General features: G+C 41.0%; 1 protein-coding gene across 5 annotated transcripts in view; it reads left to right on the plus strand.

Moving 5' to 3' along the window:
- LOC149862972 (uncharacterized) overlaps positions 1–18,763 on the plus strand; it is a 184,043-nt gene that overhangs the window by 111,552 nt on the left and 53,728 nt on the right. Inside the window, exon 1 of one of the 5 annotated variants that reach the window (XM_090051574.1) lies at positions 16,678–18,454. The exons of 3 other annotated variants lie outside the window; for them this stretch is intronic. The gene's annotated coding sequence lies outside the window, so the exon portion shown is untranslated. Of the gene's footprint in view, positions 1–16,677; positions 18,455–18,763 lie in introns of those variants that run through there. One more of the 5 variants, XM_090051575.1, reaches the window with a different exon arrangement.

Here is an 18,763-nt window from a genome sequence, read left to right on the forward strand (position 1 = left end):
AAACATTCCTTAGATTATGATACTTTATTCAACAGACCTCATGGTTGTATACTGTCAGTCAGTGCACCTGCCAAAACAGCACCACTGCACTCACAGTGATATGAAAAGGCAATTCACTTTAGGTTGCCAATTTAAATTTTGTTTTGTGTCTTTAAATATGTCTGAACCTCTAACTGAATTAATTTACATGAGCATGATTGTTTGATTCAGCATGAAACATAAAGTAAGAGAACTTAAATCTAATAGTTCCCTAGTAAACACGGAGCTTTTTAATATATACGGTATTTTAGTGGTAAATGCTTATAATTCCTCTTGTACTTGATGTCCTCAGGTATTCCTCTCTTTCTAGTGTGGTTAGCTTAGATCTTGAATTGGAATGGGCAGCTTGAAGAGATCTAAGACATTATGATAAGCTGAGTCTGAGTTGGTCTACAGCACATTTTATAATAAAACTCGGAGATTTGCTAACAATTCTGCAGTCATCCATCTTCTTGCCTTTCCGCATGCAGTTCTGTTTGCAAGCTAAAGAGACAAGGAGCTGAGGAACAGAATCCATAATGAAATAAGTGCAATAAAGTCCAATACACTTGTAGCCCAGGTAACTCCCCCTCTTCTCCAACTCCCCCCCTTCTCCAATTAAAAAGGACTGTTAGCTGGCAGGTGTGCTCTGGGGGAACTGCAGACTGATCAGTTTCCCTCCGTCCCTATAAAACTAGGCCAGGACAGTCAGGGGACTGAACTATATACAAATTTATTTACATTAACTTATCAAACAAAAAAGAAACATGGATATAAATAAGAACCTAAAGATATAAGATATAAGATATCTAAACAAATAACATAAACAATACCCTCTGGGTAAATGCCATAAAACCTTATACCAGTGCTCCAGATACAGGTAAGTCACAGGTAAGTATCTGATCTGAAACTGATAAACCCCAAAATAAATATAGATAGTTAACAAATAAACTATAGATAAGTATGGGTGAACAATAAATAAGCCACAAATAAATACAAATAAACAACAGATGAAATAATAGCAACAGGGAATCCCAGCAGAGCCCTAGGACTCCACTCATCTACTAATTTACAAACACGAGAGTTCACAAAATGTAAGGCATGGCATCACATGACTTACGGCACAAGAACCCCAAAGATAAACTTAATCCCAAGGGTGCCAGTGCCCTTGGGTGTTTCCCAAACCCTACAAGGAAGCTGGTAACTTTAGGGGGGCTCTCCCAGTGGTACCTCCACTTTCAGGAGCCCTTAACTAACCATGGAGACTCCCCCTCCCATGTGGGAATCCTCTTTTCCCTGCAACTCATGTCTCTCAGGCCTGGAGGGTGGCCCTCATCCTCTGCACCAAGCTGCTCTCTTGCCTGCAGTGGGCTTCAGTGGGGGTGCTGTCCCCTGGAACAGGGCTCTTCTATGCAGGGCTTCTGGGACCTCTGGCTCAGCCCTATCTGCTGGCTTAGTAGCCCAAGCACTGTCTGGCTCCCTGGACGCAACCTTTTGCTATGGGTTGGAGGCCTGGGCTGCTTCGTGCAGCACCAGGATCAGTCTGCTCCCGGACCCTCCGTGCAGCGCCTCCTGCACTGAGCTCCGAGCCTCTTTTTAGGGGTTGAGGACCTGAGCCCTAAATGCAGATTTTGAAAGACTGGAGTCTCACTTAGCTGGGATTTTCTCAGCTGGCCTGTCTGAATCCATGCATAAGCTGAACTAAATGTTACAAAGGTATGAACGAAAATTAAGTTTACAAATCAAATGTAAACTACAGTTTTATGAGAGAAAACAACTATGCAATTGATTTGAGGCAAGTGTAATGAAATGGGATCTTTAACTAGCCAAATATTAACATGGTTTATTTAGAAAGTCTGTTTTCATCTTCAGCCTTTCACAAGTGCAGAGGCTGCTCTGATGTGCTGGAATTCCAGCGTGTTGGAGCAGACTCAATCAAATCTGCTGGAGCATGGCAATTACTGCACTCCAGCAGCCTCCTGCACCTTGTGTATCCGTGTCCCTGCACTTAAAAATGGCAGTAGGAGGCTTGAACTAAAGCTTGTTGAATGACCTTTAGTTCAAGCACCCCTACCACCATTTTTAAGGTCAGGAATGCTGATACATGAGATGCAGCGGCGCTTTGAGCCACTCTAATTAAAGCGCTGCCGTACTCACCCCTGGAGCACATGTAAAAGTGCCTATTGATGCAACTGAGGTGCATAGGCAATTATTACACTCTGGCTTCTTTGTACTAGTAGACATCTATCTGTCTTGTGAGACAACAGAATTATGCCAAGTGAGACATCAGCTCGCTGGATGTAATCCTCATTTGAAAATACAGTGAAGCTGGAGTGACCATTTAAAATGTCCCATTTAACCTCTGCCTGTCAAAATTCACAGTTGCCATTTATACATACATAGTGAGGTGACTGGTAGTGCTGTGTCACTGTTTTCTACCCAAGATTAAGAAGCTAGGGTGTGATCCTCCACCAGAGTGCTGTGTGATCCTTTTATGGCTCACCAAGCACTATGAAAAAATACCACTGTTACCTGGGCAAACAGTTGCACATGATTCAAAAGATAAACCCACATTTTTCAAATAAGAATCCATAATTTTACAAACACCGTGCCCTGTTGTGGTCTTTCTGAGTTCTTTGCAACAGGAGAATTGCTCTATTATTTTTCTCTAGTGAAGAAACAAGTGAAAGCTAACAGCTGGCATTTTCTGAGGGGTACCCTCAGTCTAAAAAGTCTGAGAACCACTGTGCTGGGGGAACTACACTAGGGGACTTCAATTCCAAACAAATGTTTAATAACAATCCATCAACCTGGAGGACATGATTATCTATATACATAGCTAATATTTTATCAGGGTTCTGACGGTTTTTGTAGTACAAGATAGAGAGGACCAGCAGAGGGCTCCCAAACTGTATTAAGGGCAACTACTTAATTACTATACACTACCCATGGTACCTGGGGGCATACATCACTCCCTAAGAAGTGCTAGTCATTTCATGCTGCTGGGCCTAGCATGATGCATTTGGAGTGCACAGCAGCCATTAACTATCCATTTCTACTCTCAAAATTATATTGATATCATTGATGACGGGGATGGCCAAGCTGCAGCATGACTGCCACAAGTGGCACAGGCAGCTTTGGTGGACTCTTTAGCCTGGAAAAGCGCAGGCTCAGGGGTGATCTGATGGCCACCTATAAGTTTATAAGGGGTGACCACCAGGATCTGGGGGAACGTCTGTTCACCAGAGCGCCCCAAGGGATGACGAGGTCGAACGGTCACAAACTCCTGCAAGACCGTTTCAGGCTGGACATAAGGAAGAATTTCTTTACTGTCCGAGCCCCCAAGGTCTGGAACAGTCTGCCAGCGGAGGTGGTTCAAGCACCTACATTGAACACCTTCAAGAGTAAATTGGATGCTTATCTTGCTGGGATCCTATGACCCCAGCTGACCTCCTGCCCTTTGGGCAGGGGGCTGGACTCGATGATCTCCCGAGGTCCCTTCCAGCCCTAATGTCTATGAAATCTATGTGTGGCACATGACAGATCAGGGAGGAATCAGGCAGCACAGGGCTGGCAAGACAGGAAGCAGAAATCAGAATAGGAGATTGGGCAGCGAGTATAGAGTAAGGAACAGAAAGCAGAGCAGCAGATCAGATAGAGGAAGGGGATCAGAATGGCACTGGGCTAAATTGTGGCATGACTGCCAAAAAGACTGGCAGTCACCGATCTATGGTACTGGTGCACAAGCATGACAATTAATATGGCTGTATTGTGTTATAAGTCCATTATCACGTGGGGATGACAGAGAACCTGGGCTTTACTGAATAACATCCTTCTCTTTGAGTTTGTATTAAACCAAATTCCCAGCATAGCGCTAGGGAATGCAGTGATGCTGTAGTGCTTGTTTGAGGGCTATCAGGTAACAATGAGGTCTTGACCTCTTATTGTTATTAAAAATCCCATGTCACAACATCTAATTTCTCAGATGCTTACAGCACAACAAGGAATAGAAATGTGCAGGATTGAAGCTCAGAAATAAATACAAAACACATTTCAGAGGCTATTTTTAAAATTATCACCTTATTTTTGGGGGGAGGGAATATAGTTACTATGATAGCCAATTTCATAGAGAAGTACTTTCAAACCTGTAATTGTATCATTCAGAAAATAGGATTATAATTGGTTATTGAAAGGAATAGCTACCATTTGGATATAATTGGTAAAAAAAAGCTCCAAGAAATGGTGTTCATTATAGACAAAATGAAACAAATCCCAAACATACTATGCTGGTACTTCTGTAAAAGTGGCCCTTAAGGTAGTTCTTTGTTTATAGAAATGAACCAAAGAAGGTTTGTATCAAAGTAACTTTAGCCTCAGGTATTTGTATAACATGAGATAAACATCCTTTTTGGCATTTCACAGATAAACTTATGAGATATGTTAAATATGGCACAAAAGTAATGATACCCTTCACAACATGCTCTTTGTTTCATGGTCCTTTTCTAGAGAACACAGTGTTCTGAGAGAAACCTTAAGACAATAACTGCCTGTATTAAGAAAGATAAAGAGTTATGTTCAAATTACTGTACTAAACAAGGCCCTCAGAGCACTGCAATGTACCTAGTGAATGGCAATTTTCAGTGAATATTGAATAAATTCTGCACTGAAATCCACTGGTTCTTTGGTTCAGCTGTTCCCTAAGGAGGAAAGCAGCAGATGACTGATAAAATAACAGTGTGAAGTCTCAGGGGCTCTTGCCTCTGGCTTATTGTGCTACTGAGTAAGTGTCAAGCAGCCAGAATATTTACCTAAATGAGGCGACAAGGATCTCCCTACCACAGAAATATTTTGTTTCGGTACAAACTGACTGTAGTGGCTCTTACATATCCAAACTCCTTGGTGTAAGGGTTGTGATGGGAATGAAAGATGGGCATGGGGGGAAGCATGCCAAAACGGAAGGCAAGGCAAAGTACATAGGTCTCCATCAGACCCTAGGCCACTACAGCTGCTGGCAGCAAGGAGTGCTACTTGGAGCTGCCTTGAACCTCTTCTATGTTACCAGATGTAGTAGTCAGGGGAACAGATGGCACAAAGCCAACTAATTACTTCTATGTGGTGAACTGTACATTGTCCCATACGTCGGAATAACTAAGGGAAAAATGTGACCCATAAGGCTGTGTGTATGATACCATTCTAAAATAAATGCTCTGGTTCAACCAGAAATTTTGGTCTTACTGCATGAATTGCTGTGTGAAATTCTTTGACCCGCTTATGCAGGAGGTCAAATCAGATGGCCTGGCCCTTCTGGCCTAAAAATCTATGAACCGCTGTAAATGGACAAAAACTTGTAGGTGGTTAAACAAATCATCTTAGCGCATATTAAAAAGGCAAGTACAAATAAAATCAAAAGCTTTCTGAACTGGCTTTTCCATGCTCTTTAAAACATGTCTTTGACAGCCACAAATGTCAATGAATAAATCCCTAGCAGGATAAATGATTAAGCTAAAAAAAATTCCGTTGAAAAAGAAAAGCAGCAACTAAATGTTAAAACACTCCAGATGGACCATTTTTCATTTTCCTTTCACAGCCATGAACATGCTTAAGACAACCCTGGGGAAAAATGCGTACTTCTCAAGTTGTCACACTATTTTAAGTGTGGCCCCAGTTACAATCACTTTAACATAACTTCCCTGCTACACTGCTTTTCATTCTGACACATGGTGGTTGGTTCATATTCATGGTGTCTCCCTTCTTATCAGCTTGGCAGCCTTGATGCATGTTTTTTCATCTTCCGCTGAAGAAGACAGGATTTATATGTGCACTGCAATATAGCCAGAAAAACACTGCCAACAGTAAGTCTCTAAAGAATGTGAAAACCAACATTCTAGTGGCAGTAAAGATGAGTAAATGTTGAATGATGGAAATAATGTTTATCTAAAAGCACTATTTTCTGATTAAGAATGTAGAAATTTGTCATGGGTAGATACTTTTTTTGGAAGCTTGTCAGATAATTTAAATGGAAAAACTAAAATAAAATTTTACAGTGTTCAGGCATAATTATTTTTTGTTTTCTGATAAACTCTAAGGAGGACAAACACTCTAAATAAAGTTGCATCAGTTTAAAGGTGTGATTTGTTTAAAGGTGTGATTTTAAAACAGTAATCAAAGGAAGTCTTCTAGGAGATGTTAGAGTCCATTTCAGCTTCTAATCCCTCAGTCAGACTCCTGTTCAGAAAAGTGTAAGCAAGCCTCCCTGCACCCACCCTTTCTATTCTTCAATTCTTTTTAATGTAATAAATCCAGGAAAGGACGCCATCTTCCCAAACTATGTGTCTCTCAAAATCACAATGTCAAAATCATTCATAAATTTCTCCACAGTGGGCCAGATAATTTGTTTGACAGCCTCGCTACCTTCCAGACCAAAAGACTTTGGTTCTGTTCTGTTCTGACAACTCTAGGTAAAGCTCCATCAGTTTAACTAAAGGTGTGATTTTAAATCCTTCATTTAAACGGGTGCAAAAAGCTGTGAGAAACCTTGACCTTAAATCAGTAAAAAATGGCTTATATTGATTTAGTTTAGGAGCCTACGTTGATTAGCACAAGTTTAATCTAAACTGAAAGGAGACGTGTTTAAACTGGTATATGTGGGATTTTCCACCAGCTTAAAACTGATATAATTCCTTTAATTTCTATATGTAGGTAAAGAACTATAGTCCACACATACACCTATGCATATAGGGACAGTGCTAGAGAGACAGAATGAGGAACATGATGGTTTAATGAGGTAAGACCATCTGTTGCATGACTTTGGGATAGCTGCATTACCGAGGAGTGGAGAGCCCACCAGTGTATTATGCAGGTCATTCCAAACAGGTTCCAAAAAAATCTTTGTACGAAAGGATTCCAGCTCTAAGTAGGTTTTCATATCCTGTTTTATCTGAACATTGTCTGAATCATCGCTTCAGTCGTTCTTTGCTGAGACTGAAAAATTCCTTTTAGTATAGAGAAGGACCAAACCCACAGACACAAATCTGAACTGTTACTTGAAAGCAGCTGGCACTGCCAGGACAGTGCCAACTAATTCCCCAACTCTATCCTCAAAACTGTGCTTCCACCTTCCAGCTCCACTGTTTTCCAGATAGACTTCCTAACTAAGACTCTTCTGCCTGAGTTCCCTTCCTCTTTGCATGTTAGCTAAAGTTCTGACAGCAATGGGCACTGATGGGTAGCTGCCCTCACTCTAGTGAATTCAGTGACTGAGTTTCTACTGCCACTACCCGTCATGGCATGGATGTTCTCCTAAGGCCCCTTGACTGTGCCAGTTTAGCCCAATGGGCACCCTCAGGTTCTTGCCTGTCGCATCTTTGATGAAAAATATGAAAATAGGGAGGCTGCCTTTAAGTCCTCTTGGACACGGTTTGATAGACTTACTGAACCCTGTGGGCTCCTGGACCCCTTGTGGGTCTTGTTTCACAATGGGTATTTCGGGGGCACCCTAGCCTTATGGGCTATATGCATGGCTCCAGCCGCCCCTTTACCACACCCCAAGCCTCACATATGGTACCGAAGTTGTCTTGCCTAGGCCTTGTTATAATTTGGTGCCTCAGCCTCACTGGGCTCTCTGCAGCCCTGTCTCTGCGCCCTCTCTGGTGCTGGGGTCCCCACGTTGCTGTGGGCCCCCAATGAGGCCTCCCCTTTCCCCAAATAGCCTCATCCAAACCACCAGTCTTATAAAACTACAAACAAAACCTAAGCCCCTGGGCTTTAACTTAACACAGGCACGGAAGGTGTGCTCTGCCCCTTTACCATTACCCAGAGCAGGGGTTAGTCAGGCCTTCTTCCCCCTTAGCTGCCAGCAGGGACCTGCCTCCCTCAGCTTCAGCCTGGGGTTTATATGGGCCCAAGGCCCTGCCCCTTCCTGCCAGCTGACCAAGTACAGGTGCTGATTAATTTCCTCCTTAGCCAGTTGCCATGGCAACCTGCACCTGGGCTTCTGCCTGGCTCTTTGGGCTCTCCCCAGGCAGTTCCCGCTCTTCCAAGAGCAGGGCACCTTAGTGTCCTGCGACACTATCCTTCTGTGGAAACATTGATTTTTTCCTTTTTTTTCTTATATTACTCAACTCACCTGGGTTGTCCTTGTCCCTGCTCTCCTCCTCAGCCTTTTGTGGTGTGGTTGCAGGAAAACAATGAATAAACAAACAGCTTTTCTTCAACAACATTTATATTATTTCCATAGGTATTCTTTGCAAACCAGCAACAGAAACTGACTTTGTAAACGCCTTGCAGAAGAATCATATGAATAAAGTGACAGACCCTGGTTCAGGAGGAGAGATTTTCTGTCAGAGTATTGATGACCACTGTTACTGTGACATAATTTGAAGGTTGTACCTAGCAAGAGACTCCCAGATGACCAGCTCGGCACATGTGTGAAGTACAGATGAGGTAGTACACTTGGCAGGCCCATGACCATTGCTTTTGATGTGCAGTCCTGCTTGATACCTATTTTTTGTCCCTGGGAGTGAAGATGGAGTTTTCTTCAAGCTGATGAAATGTCCTGTGCACAGCTGCCCTACATTTAGTTCTGTTCTTGTCGGCATGCTCCCAGTATTAAGTTGACATGAAGGTGGGTTCAGACTTCAAAGCTGTACAGGATGGGCAAGACACATCTATGCTTTAGACCAACCTATAGGAGTTAATGGAAAATTATATCCTAATTATATCCTAAGTTAAAAACATGATAGAAAGGGTATCACTTTCTATTATATTCCATAGGATTTTAAAATAATTTCTATAGTTTATTAAAATTTCAGGCTTTTCCATACTGAGAATTTCCTTTTTAGAATGAATGCCTTCCTCCCCACATAAGTACCAGCAAAATGAGTATTAGTGATTCCATCATATTGTGTTGCTCACAATATGAGCAACACAAGAATTTGTTAGCAAATTCTTTTGTCAGGTTGTTTTACCAGCTGAAATAATCCACTTGGCAACAGAGGAACTTAACCAGGAGAATTTAAAAACACCAGGGTTCTTTGTTTCACAGCCAGATCTGCATCTCTGAAATAATCTCTCACCACCAACCCATGTTATTATCCCTCTCTCTTTCTGCATCTTGCTACATTATTCTATCTTAATATTTACACTAAATATTGTTTACTCTAAATCAAATCTCCTGTGAACTCTAAGGCATGTCTATTCAGCCTCTGTGGCATGCTCAAGAGCATTGCCATGAAACATGACCTCCCCACTCATTCCTGCTCCACGTGCATAAAATAAGGTAATTTGTGGCCTTACAGCACTGCCCAATTCATGGAAAATAGGCATGCTCATGACAAGTGTTTCTGGGCTGCATGCTCAGTGCTGCTCTGACATGCCCACATAGCCTTATTGCCAGGACTTGGCATATGTGGAGTAGGAGTGAGTGGGCAGGGCTTGCTTCATGGAGGTGGTATAGTCTAGTTCTCCAGTGACTTCTTAATAATTATACAAGATATGTCACATAGGTAACTGCAAGATGGCCGCCAACTGGAATGGTAGAATTGTGCACTTGGGGCAGGTTTCTATAACTGTAGCAGAGACAAGTCAGGGAAGGATGAGGCTGTGACATGAATGTAAGTGAAGACCTAGGCGGGACATTGCAATTGTATCCAGTAGACCACAATTGCTTTTGTGTTTTGAAACAAAAGAAAATTAAAGGGGAGGCTAATAATTGCTCGATTCTGATTTAATGGAGTGCTCAGCAGAACCAGGAATCCGTTCTCCAAAGTGCAGTATTCTGAGTACTGATCCCTATCAAAGCTAGCAGGAGTCAAAGGCACCCAGCACCTCCAAGGGCCCAGTCCTATAGGAAGGCTGGTTTATCTCTCTGCTCATTTCAGTACTGCTCTCTGCTAGTGCTCTCTCCCTTCCTTGCATCTCCTGAACTTCTCTCATGCTTAGTGTCTGACATTGATTCAGTTCCGTCCCATTTCATTGTATTACCCAGCTCCATATCCTTGTTCACTCCTCTGTAAGGCAAATTTCCTAAGCATCTCAGTACTATCTTATCCCTTTCTTATTTTCCTATACCTTGTTGAAATGATGGGGGTGGGGGGTGCAAGCAGAAAGCATCTTTTTGCCTCTGGTTGACTTAGATCTCTACCTTTTCTGGGAACTGTCTGTTGGAATGGCAGGTTTGTGGCTCTGAGACATGTGAATATGTATATATATAAATATATATATATTTGTTTGTGCAACAAACCAAATTGCAAGGCAAGCTCTTCCAAGTTCCAGTACTCTGGACATTTTATGAAGCATTACTCCCCTTCTGTCCACCTTGCAGATCTCTGCAGAGCCTGCAAGGAACAGTGCCATAGGAGGCTGCAGTGCCCTCCCTAGTTGGACCTGTTTGCACATAGTCCTGATGGAGGTTCAGCTGAGGTGTTCAAGGGGATGGAGGGATAATGCTGTAGAAGTGCCATTCCCCTGCTTCTGTGCTGAGAGGGGTGTCTCTCCCTGCCAACTGCATGTTTGTGCAGATAGACACCTCTTTCTTTTTTAACTTAACTCTCTCCCTCCACCCCAGTGAAAAGCAGAAGAAGATCTGGGATAAAGAGGGGTCTTTTAGTTTGGCATTCCCAGGATCCCTTCCCACACAACAAGAGGAAGGCAAGAAAATCCTTGAGTTTTTCACTTTTAAACATCCATCGTTCATAGACTACAAGAGGCAAAACATGGCAAAAAAATTCCTGTAGTTTCAGAGCAGACTGAACTATTTGAGGAATGACAGAAGGCAGATGCACAACTAGGGCAGGGCAAATGGGGTAACCACCCCAGGTGCCAATTTGAGAGGGGGTGCAAAAAAAGCAGCTGCTGCTGGCAGCCACACAAATGCAACTGAATTTGCGATGGCAAACATTAAGTTGTTGCCCCTGAGTTCCCTGGAGCCCAGCTGCATCCATACACTGCTGGCAGAAGGAAGGGAAGTCTGCCACATTTGAAACTAACTCATTCAGAATGCATAAGTTTTCATAGGCACCAGCCTACTTCACCAGATGCTATCATCTGATGTTTCACAGCATTCAACAAAGCAGCAGGCTGTTGTCTATGAAAGCTTATGAATGGGTTATGCTCTAAGGTGCCCCCTGCTGTGCCTTCTTTCTAACATGGCAAACTTTCCCCCTCTGTCTGAGGAAAGAAGAAACAGGTGAGGTGCACTGGTCTGAACCAAATCACTGCTCTGTTATAAAAGTAACACATTTAGCTCTGTGACATCTCACTGTGTTTGTTCAGTTGTCTTCCTTTTCTTGAGGTACATGTAGTTCTTCTATTACAGCTTGTGGGGGGAAATTAGTTGAGTTCAGTCCCACAAGGTGCTAAGCACTATGGTGGATGTTGCTCAACAACTTTCAGTGTTAAGCCAATACAATCCCAGCATTTTTGTTTAGCTTCAGTGAACTGGAGTGGCATGAGAGACAAATGCATCCCCAATTAAGTGTCCTGTTTTCAAAAGTGGAAAAATGTGTAAGTGAGAAGACATTTAGAAATAGTGCTGTGTGACAAACAAGAAACATATTACTGCTTATGTATTTGGTGCCAAATTCTGCTCCCTTCCCTCATTGTGGTTGCATCTACACATGCATTAACATGCTTTTCCTAATGTACATTAAATTTAGTATCTCCAGCATGAGGCACTAAATTAATGAATGTTAGACTGCCCTAATGCACAGCAGCACAAACACATACTTTTTAAGTGACGCTTAATGTGCAGTAGCCTATTTTATTGTGCATTAGCATAATAGCACTTTTTTAATGCAATGCTTTAATGCACAGTAAAATAAGCTACTGCTTATTAAAGTGCATGTGTAGATGTGCCCTGTGAGTTGTAATTTACACCATTAGTAGTTACACTGATCTAGGAATAAAGTACTAAAGACAAGAAAGGGCAGCAGAATGGAAATATATACCAGGTATTTTTATGTCTCACAGTCTGACAGTTGTGGTGCTGTGATTTGCATCTATTATTTGTGAATCCTTTGCTTTGTTTTTCAAATTTGCTTTCGTAATTTTAAATAAACACATCTGCTAATGAAATTCAAGGCAAAATTGTACTAGAAGCTGTTTCTTTTTGCTGCCTTTTGCTAGACTTTAATTTATCCTTTACATTAGGTTTCTGCTTCTGCTCTTTTGTTTTGGTGTATTGTTATAGTCTGCATTTAAGGAAGCATTTAGAAAGAAAGGAAACAACTGGCAAACAAAAGAAAATCCAAGTTTGTCCATTACATCTCTTCTTGGACCATGGATGGTTTCCATCATTCAGCAATTGGAAATTGCTACAGAATGGCTATTACAGGACTAGAGCAAAGATGGAGAAAGGACTAGTAAGGGAAACTTGATGACCTAAAAATAGTTGAACCCACCCCTGTCCACGGATCTAAAAATAAGGGTATCAGCTCTCTGCAGTGACCCAAAAATAATAAGGAATATCTCTCTTCCAAAGGTATTTGGCCAATATCCAAGACATGTTACATGGGAAATGTGACACTTGGATTACTATAACTAGAAAACGAGCCTTTCTATTTGTCACAGTTGTCATATTATACTAAGCCAGTTACTTCCCTTTAATCCCAATTAATACTTGTATTCTCCACTACCATTTGGTATTAGGAATGTGTAGCAGCAGTATTTTCCAGCCGGTTCTCTGGTCAGCAATCTTTACAGAGGGTCTGGCTCTTCTCTGCTGATAGGAGCTATCTCAGGCAGCTGATAATTTTGGGCTCATCCCATGAAACAGCAGATGATTTCATGAATGAAACATAAGAGATATTGAAGAGAACTTCTGGCACCAACCCCAACAGAAGAAATCAATTTAGTGTTCATTAAAGATCCTGGGAGACTGCTGCTCAATACTTACATACAGAACATGTGCAGTCTAGGCAGTGGTAGTACAATTTTGCCAATGTTACCATGCCAGTGTACCTCTAGAAACTATTACTGTGAGTGAAAGGCAACTGCATGTACCCATGAAATGTTGAGTTTTCTGCTGACAATGTGGACCTTTGCCTATGGGCAACTGAGCATATTCTTCCAAACAACACAAGTTAGGATTATTCTCTACAAGCCTGAGTTGAGTTTTGGCACTCTTCCATCTAATGCCCTTAAGGAGTAAATATTTTGAGAAAAAATCCAAGTTGAAGTCTGAGAAATCTCACATCCAAATAAAACAATCCTTTGTCAAAGCTAATTTTTTCCATAAATTACTTAGACTTCATATATATCTTGGAACTAAGTTGAACTATTTTGACACAATGATTACAAATTCTTGAATGCAACTCGCTGTAGGAGACACTATTAACAGTTGGAGCAGTTATTTTTAAGGACAATCTCCATAGGATTATAGATTTAGAAAATAGGTTCTCATAATCCAAGGACACTGAAACTTTTGGGCGCTTTACAACTTTTTTGTAGCTCTAGACCTGAATTATTTTCAAGTAGATTCCCATGTACAAGCTTCAAGCATTACATTCTGAACACAAATACAACATAAACCGAACTGAAATGGACCTCTGTTACACCAGGAAATAAAAGCAGGCCCAAAGCAAGCAGAGTACAATGTCTTATACAAATTATATGAGAAAAATACTTCTAAAATACATTTGCATTGTGATTAAGAAATTGCATCATCTTAAGATCAAGATAGCTGATGATGATCATATTAAAATGTAATAAAGAAATCATGCTAATGCCAAATAAAATATGAAAGAAGCTATATATGTTCTGGGTCATTATAGCATGCTTTGTATAATTCTAGGGAAAGCAAGGTAGAGCAGTATTCACCAAGATGATCATTTTGTGGGGTGGTCCCAGAGGTGGAAGCCCTGTTATACTGTCCAGCTCAGCTACATTTGAACCCTTACTACTGAGCTACCGGTGGATCTACAGTTCCTTTTGCTAGATGCCACTGTGCAGTATGGTCATCTGTGTTTTGACTGTGCTTCCTACAAGGTGGCAAATTGGATGAAAGGATCTCACAATACTAGATTCAGGCTACTCTAGCCAGTACTCAAGTAGTCCCATAGCTCATCCCGGACCACACCCACTCACAGCACTCTACCCTAGCACCTCCCGCTATCACCCACCCACATAAAATAGCCATCCCTCACAGCAGTCAGCCCTGCCATCCAAATGCTAGCACCCAACAACTCAGATAACTCAACTACCAAACCTACTAGTCCCAGACAACCTTCAAGCCCCCTGAATATCCCAGTGCTCCTCAGCATGCTTCAATATGCTCCTGCCTTCTCAGCTTCATTGTTGCTAAATTTGCTAAGTTTTCTGCAAAGCCAAATCTTGCCAGCAGGATGCATTCACCATAAGCTGAAGTTCATGGTGTTATACAAATTATATCTAAATATAATTAATCATTAGCTTCTTAGCTCATACGTGGTGGTGCACTAAACTTCTGCTGTTCTGATCACTCACTCTGAAATGTGCCATCTCATTGGGATTACTGCTTTTACAATGTGGAATTTATAAACATAAACACTATGACCTAGGTTACCTAGGCAGCTTCCAATAGGAAGCATTATAGAATAATTCTGTACAGGATAATGCCCAGGAACAGAGCATAGTCTAGTTTTCAGGAAATGCCTGATGAGATAAAACAGCATATGTGGAAGAATGAATTAGGCCTGAATACTGGACTGTCTTGATTTGCTGTCATTTTACCCTTGCCCCGTGAACAGTCATAGCTAGAGCATTTCCTAAGCATAACTGATATAGCCATGACATCACTGACATGGATTCAAAAAGCATGTCTGTCTACCATACTTCCTAGAGCTACTTATTAATGATATGATAACAAGATGAATACAGTGAGCCATCTTATTTCTCTTAATTCAGTGTAAACCTGAAACAATTCAGCAGAGTCAGTGGGTTTCTCTGGATATGTGGTTATTTAAATCACATGATTTTGCCAGATGCATTTGGTAAGTTGCCTAACAACCCTGTGAACCCAATGAAAGAAGCAATGTATTGACAACGGATTCAAAGTGACAATAGACAACCTTTGCTCAACTCCTACCTAGCCACATGGGTATATAGTAAATATTAGTTATCTTGTGCACACACAAAACACTGAAGTTTCATGGGAGTGCTACCAATATATCCTGTTGTCCAAAGTCCACTGAAGACTCCATAACATTTCATGATAAATAGCCAATCAGTAGCTTCATTGTCAGGAGGTGCTACGACACCATCAAAAAATGGGCTTTTGCCATCTAGGCCTACACTTCAGCTCTTCTTTCCCACTCTACAGAGATATTCTCCACTTTTTTTTTCTTTTTTGGAATTGCCATATTTACCTACAGAATTCTCCCAAATATGGTATTCACTAGGCATACACCTTCTTAATCATTTCATCATCAGTCTTCTAATGGTATTCTGCATTCTTTCAGCACAAAGCTTTAAGGTCTTTTACAAATTATCAGTAGAAGTAAACAGAACCTGGGGGTAGAAGCCCAATATGATTCAGTTTAATCCAAGCAAACTGCTGAAACAATGACTACTCCCCTTTTTTTCCTTTGTCTTTTTTCAAACCTCTGTGAGTTGTTTAAATGTTTCATTCACAATTATGCTTGCAAAAGTCTCTGATTTTGTTCCAAATTTTGCATAGTGAATTTGTGTGACTTTAGAGCAGTTGTTATTGTGCCTTTAGTTAGGTGTAAGAGCAGACTAAGGAGCTTTTAGGTGCTGTGTATTTTAAATATGTTGCTGGTATTATCTTGCAGGAAATAGCACCCAGGTTTAGGACAAACAAGCCTAACATGTTAACTGATAGCTGCACCTAACTAAATTGAAGGAGTTGGAAGTTCTCCAGGAAAGCTCAGGGTCTGCTGTGGTAACAGGGGGCATTTAAATATGTGCTCTGGGAGTGGGAGGGAGGCGCTTTAATTAGAGTATCCCCAAGAGCTGCTTTAATTAAAGTGCCTGGAGCATCTTGTGTATCAGCATCCCTGTGCTGAAAAATGGCAGCAGGGATGCTTTAAATAAATCTTGTTGCACAAGCTGTATTTAAAACATCTCCACTGCTGTTTTTTAGCTTGGAGACACTGATACACAAGATGCTGGAGTCTGCTAGAGTGCAATAATTAATGTATAGGCGCCTGGAGGATTTAATGTGCATTAACTGAAGTGTGTTAATGCACATGTAGATACATCTAGGATTCCCAGAGGGAAGGAAGCCCACTAGGATTTGTGATTAATGGAAGAAGCAGCCAGCGATATACTGGGATTGGTGGGAGGAGGAGCCAGAGATAAGGTTTCATTTGTGTCTGTGCCTATGGAACTATAAAAAAAGGACTTGGGCATGTGGAAAGGACAAGCCCAGTTACTCTGATACATACAAGCCTGAGCTGAGTTTTGACACTCTTCCATCTAATGCCTTTGAGGAGTAAATATTTTGAGAAAAAATCCAAGTTGAAATCTGAGAAAACAAACATCCAAATAAAATAATCCTTTGTCAAAGCTAATATTTCCATAAATTACTTAGACTTCATATACATCTTAGAACTAAGTTGATCTATTTTGACACAATGATTACAAATTCTTGAATGCAACTGACTGTAGGAGATACTATTAACAGTTGGAAGAGAGCAGAATGCCTCAATACTGTAAGCTAGATCCTCAATGGGTATAAAATGACATAGTTCTGCTAACTTCAGTGGAGCTCTGTTGATTTAAACCAGCTGCGGTGCTCCCTTACAGGATGACCAACTAGGATAATTGTATGTAGCATTTTTGTACCTGGTTTCTTATCCAGATTTTCCTTTTTAATTAAAATATAAGCCATAACTGCATAAATCCATAACTTCAATGGTGATCTGGCCAGAATAATGGCTAAGATCCAGTTCATACAAATCTGCAAGTGAGTAATTTTATGCCTATGAATAGTCCTATGCCGTGCATGCAAATGCTTGTTTGCAGACTCAGGTTCAACAGTAAAGAATTCAAGACTGGGCATTTTAGGATAATTCTCTAGGGCTTTGTATTTTTTGGTTATTGGTATTGTGAAAGTGCCTAGGGTTCCCCAAGAGCTCAGCACCTAAGCAGCACTGTTCTCCTTTCAATTGATAATTGTTCTTTGGAAAAAAGCATGCAGCAATTTAGATTTAGTTTCCTTGTAAGATAGTTGATGGATTTTTCCCAGCAAGATCTCCTGTGCTTCTTTCTGTTAAAAAATGTCCAGTATCTATTAATTCTTATAAAAGGGAGGAGGGTTGTTGTTTTATTTCCAAATAGGAACAGATGTAGAATAGGAATTTTCAAGAGCATATAAGATACTTGCAAGCAGAAGTCTTGTTGAAAGATGTTAAACCCCTCCTGTTATTATCAGGCTACCAGAAGCCACAGAGAAACATTAGTAAAAATCTCTTGTACAAGGTGACTTTTCACCATGGGAGTCTTCAACACTAAGCCAATGCCCTGCCAAGAAGTCACAGATGTTCGTCACATGAACAGGTGACTGTGGTTGTGAGGAGTGTGATGACAGTTCTATCTATGCCTACAATGCCTGTGTCTACTTGAGGTGCACTTGTCCACCTGTTCAGGCACAAATTTATTTAACTCTGTAATACAGGAATACTGAACCATGACATGTGCATTTAAAAGGGTATGTATTACAAAAGAACTGTTACCAACAAGACAATGACAGGAGGTAAGAGGAAATTTAAGTACTCAGCAGTCTAACCAGGCAAGCTAATGGCAGTTCATTGTGCTACCACACAGGTGTTAGAGCTCAGTTGTTTCCTTGCAAGTCCAGCAAGGATTGGTCCCTGGAGGAGTGTTTGCATTGGTTCCAAGAAATACCCTGCAGCTGCCTTGGATTAGGAGGCTCTGGAGGGAGTCAATGTATATTTGGCTTTTATCAGCATGAAGCTCAATGCAGGAAGGTAAGGGAGAATGTGGATGGGAATAAGGAAATCTCTCATGAATGTGGGGTGCATACTGGGTACTACATAGATGGAGTAGAGCTCCTCTCATATCCTTTCCTCTTTGTCTCTTTGCTCATTTTATTGGGTTTTAGTTTAACAGATATAAAGCGTAAGAAAGTAGCTGGAAGGATTACTCACAAATATCTGACTTCCCAACATACCTCTAAGGCATAATTACCTGATGTTTGCTGAACTGGTTCAACCTATTAGTATTCTAAATGATTTTCTAAGCTCACTCATGTGTGGAAGGGGCACTTATTGTATGTTGGAAAGCAAATGAGAGGAGAAACTTCAGCAGGGAAAGAGAAATAGGGTAGCGGCTTCTTTAAATTATGTTTTCTTCAAGGGAAATCAAGGACAAACATGCATGCCTGATGACTTGGAACTTTTTTGAACCTAAAAAGAAGGCAACTGAAAGGTCTTGAAGTACCAGTTTGAAATAAAGTAAAAATAAGCTGTTTTACAAGGTAATGTATGAATTATTAAACAAATGTTACCTGGCTGTGATAGTTAAAGGAAAAATTGTTGTTCTGTGTGAATCCAAAAGCCTTTCATGTAGGAAAGACCTTCAAGCTGCATTTAACTAATCAGCATTCTAGGATCAAATGATCTTATTTGGATTAGATTCTAAATAATCTGGGGTAATGTATATCAGAGTCTTAGATGCAAAATACAGAAGCTGGTATTTTTGTAATAGGATGCAGACTCTGCAAGCAGTCCTTTGTGCTGTACCAGCCAACATGCTGGTGTTCATTTATCCCAGCTACGATATTCTA

This window comes from Crocodylus siamensis, chromosome 6 (genome assembly GCF_052110815.1).
Source record: "Crocodylus siamensis isolate JL-2025a chromosome 6, ASM5211081v1, whole genome shotgun sequence".
Taxonomy (NCBI): domain Eukaryota; kingdom Metazoa; phylum Chordata; order Crocodylia; family Crocodylidae; genus Crocodylus; species Crocodylus siamensis.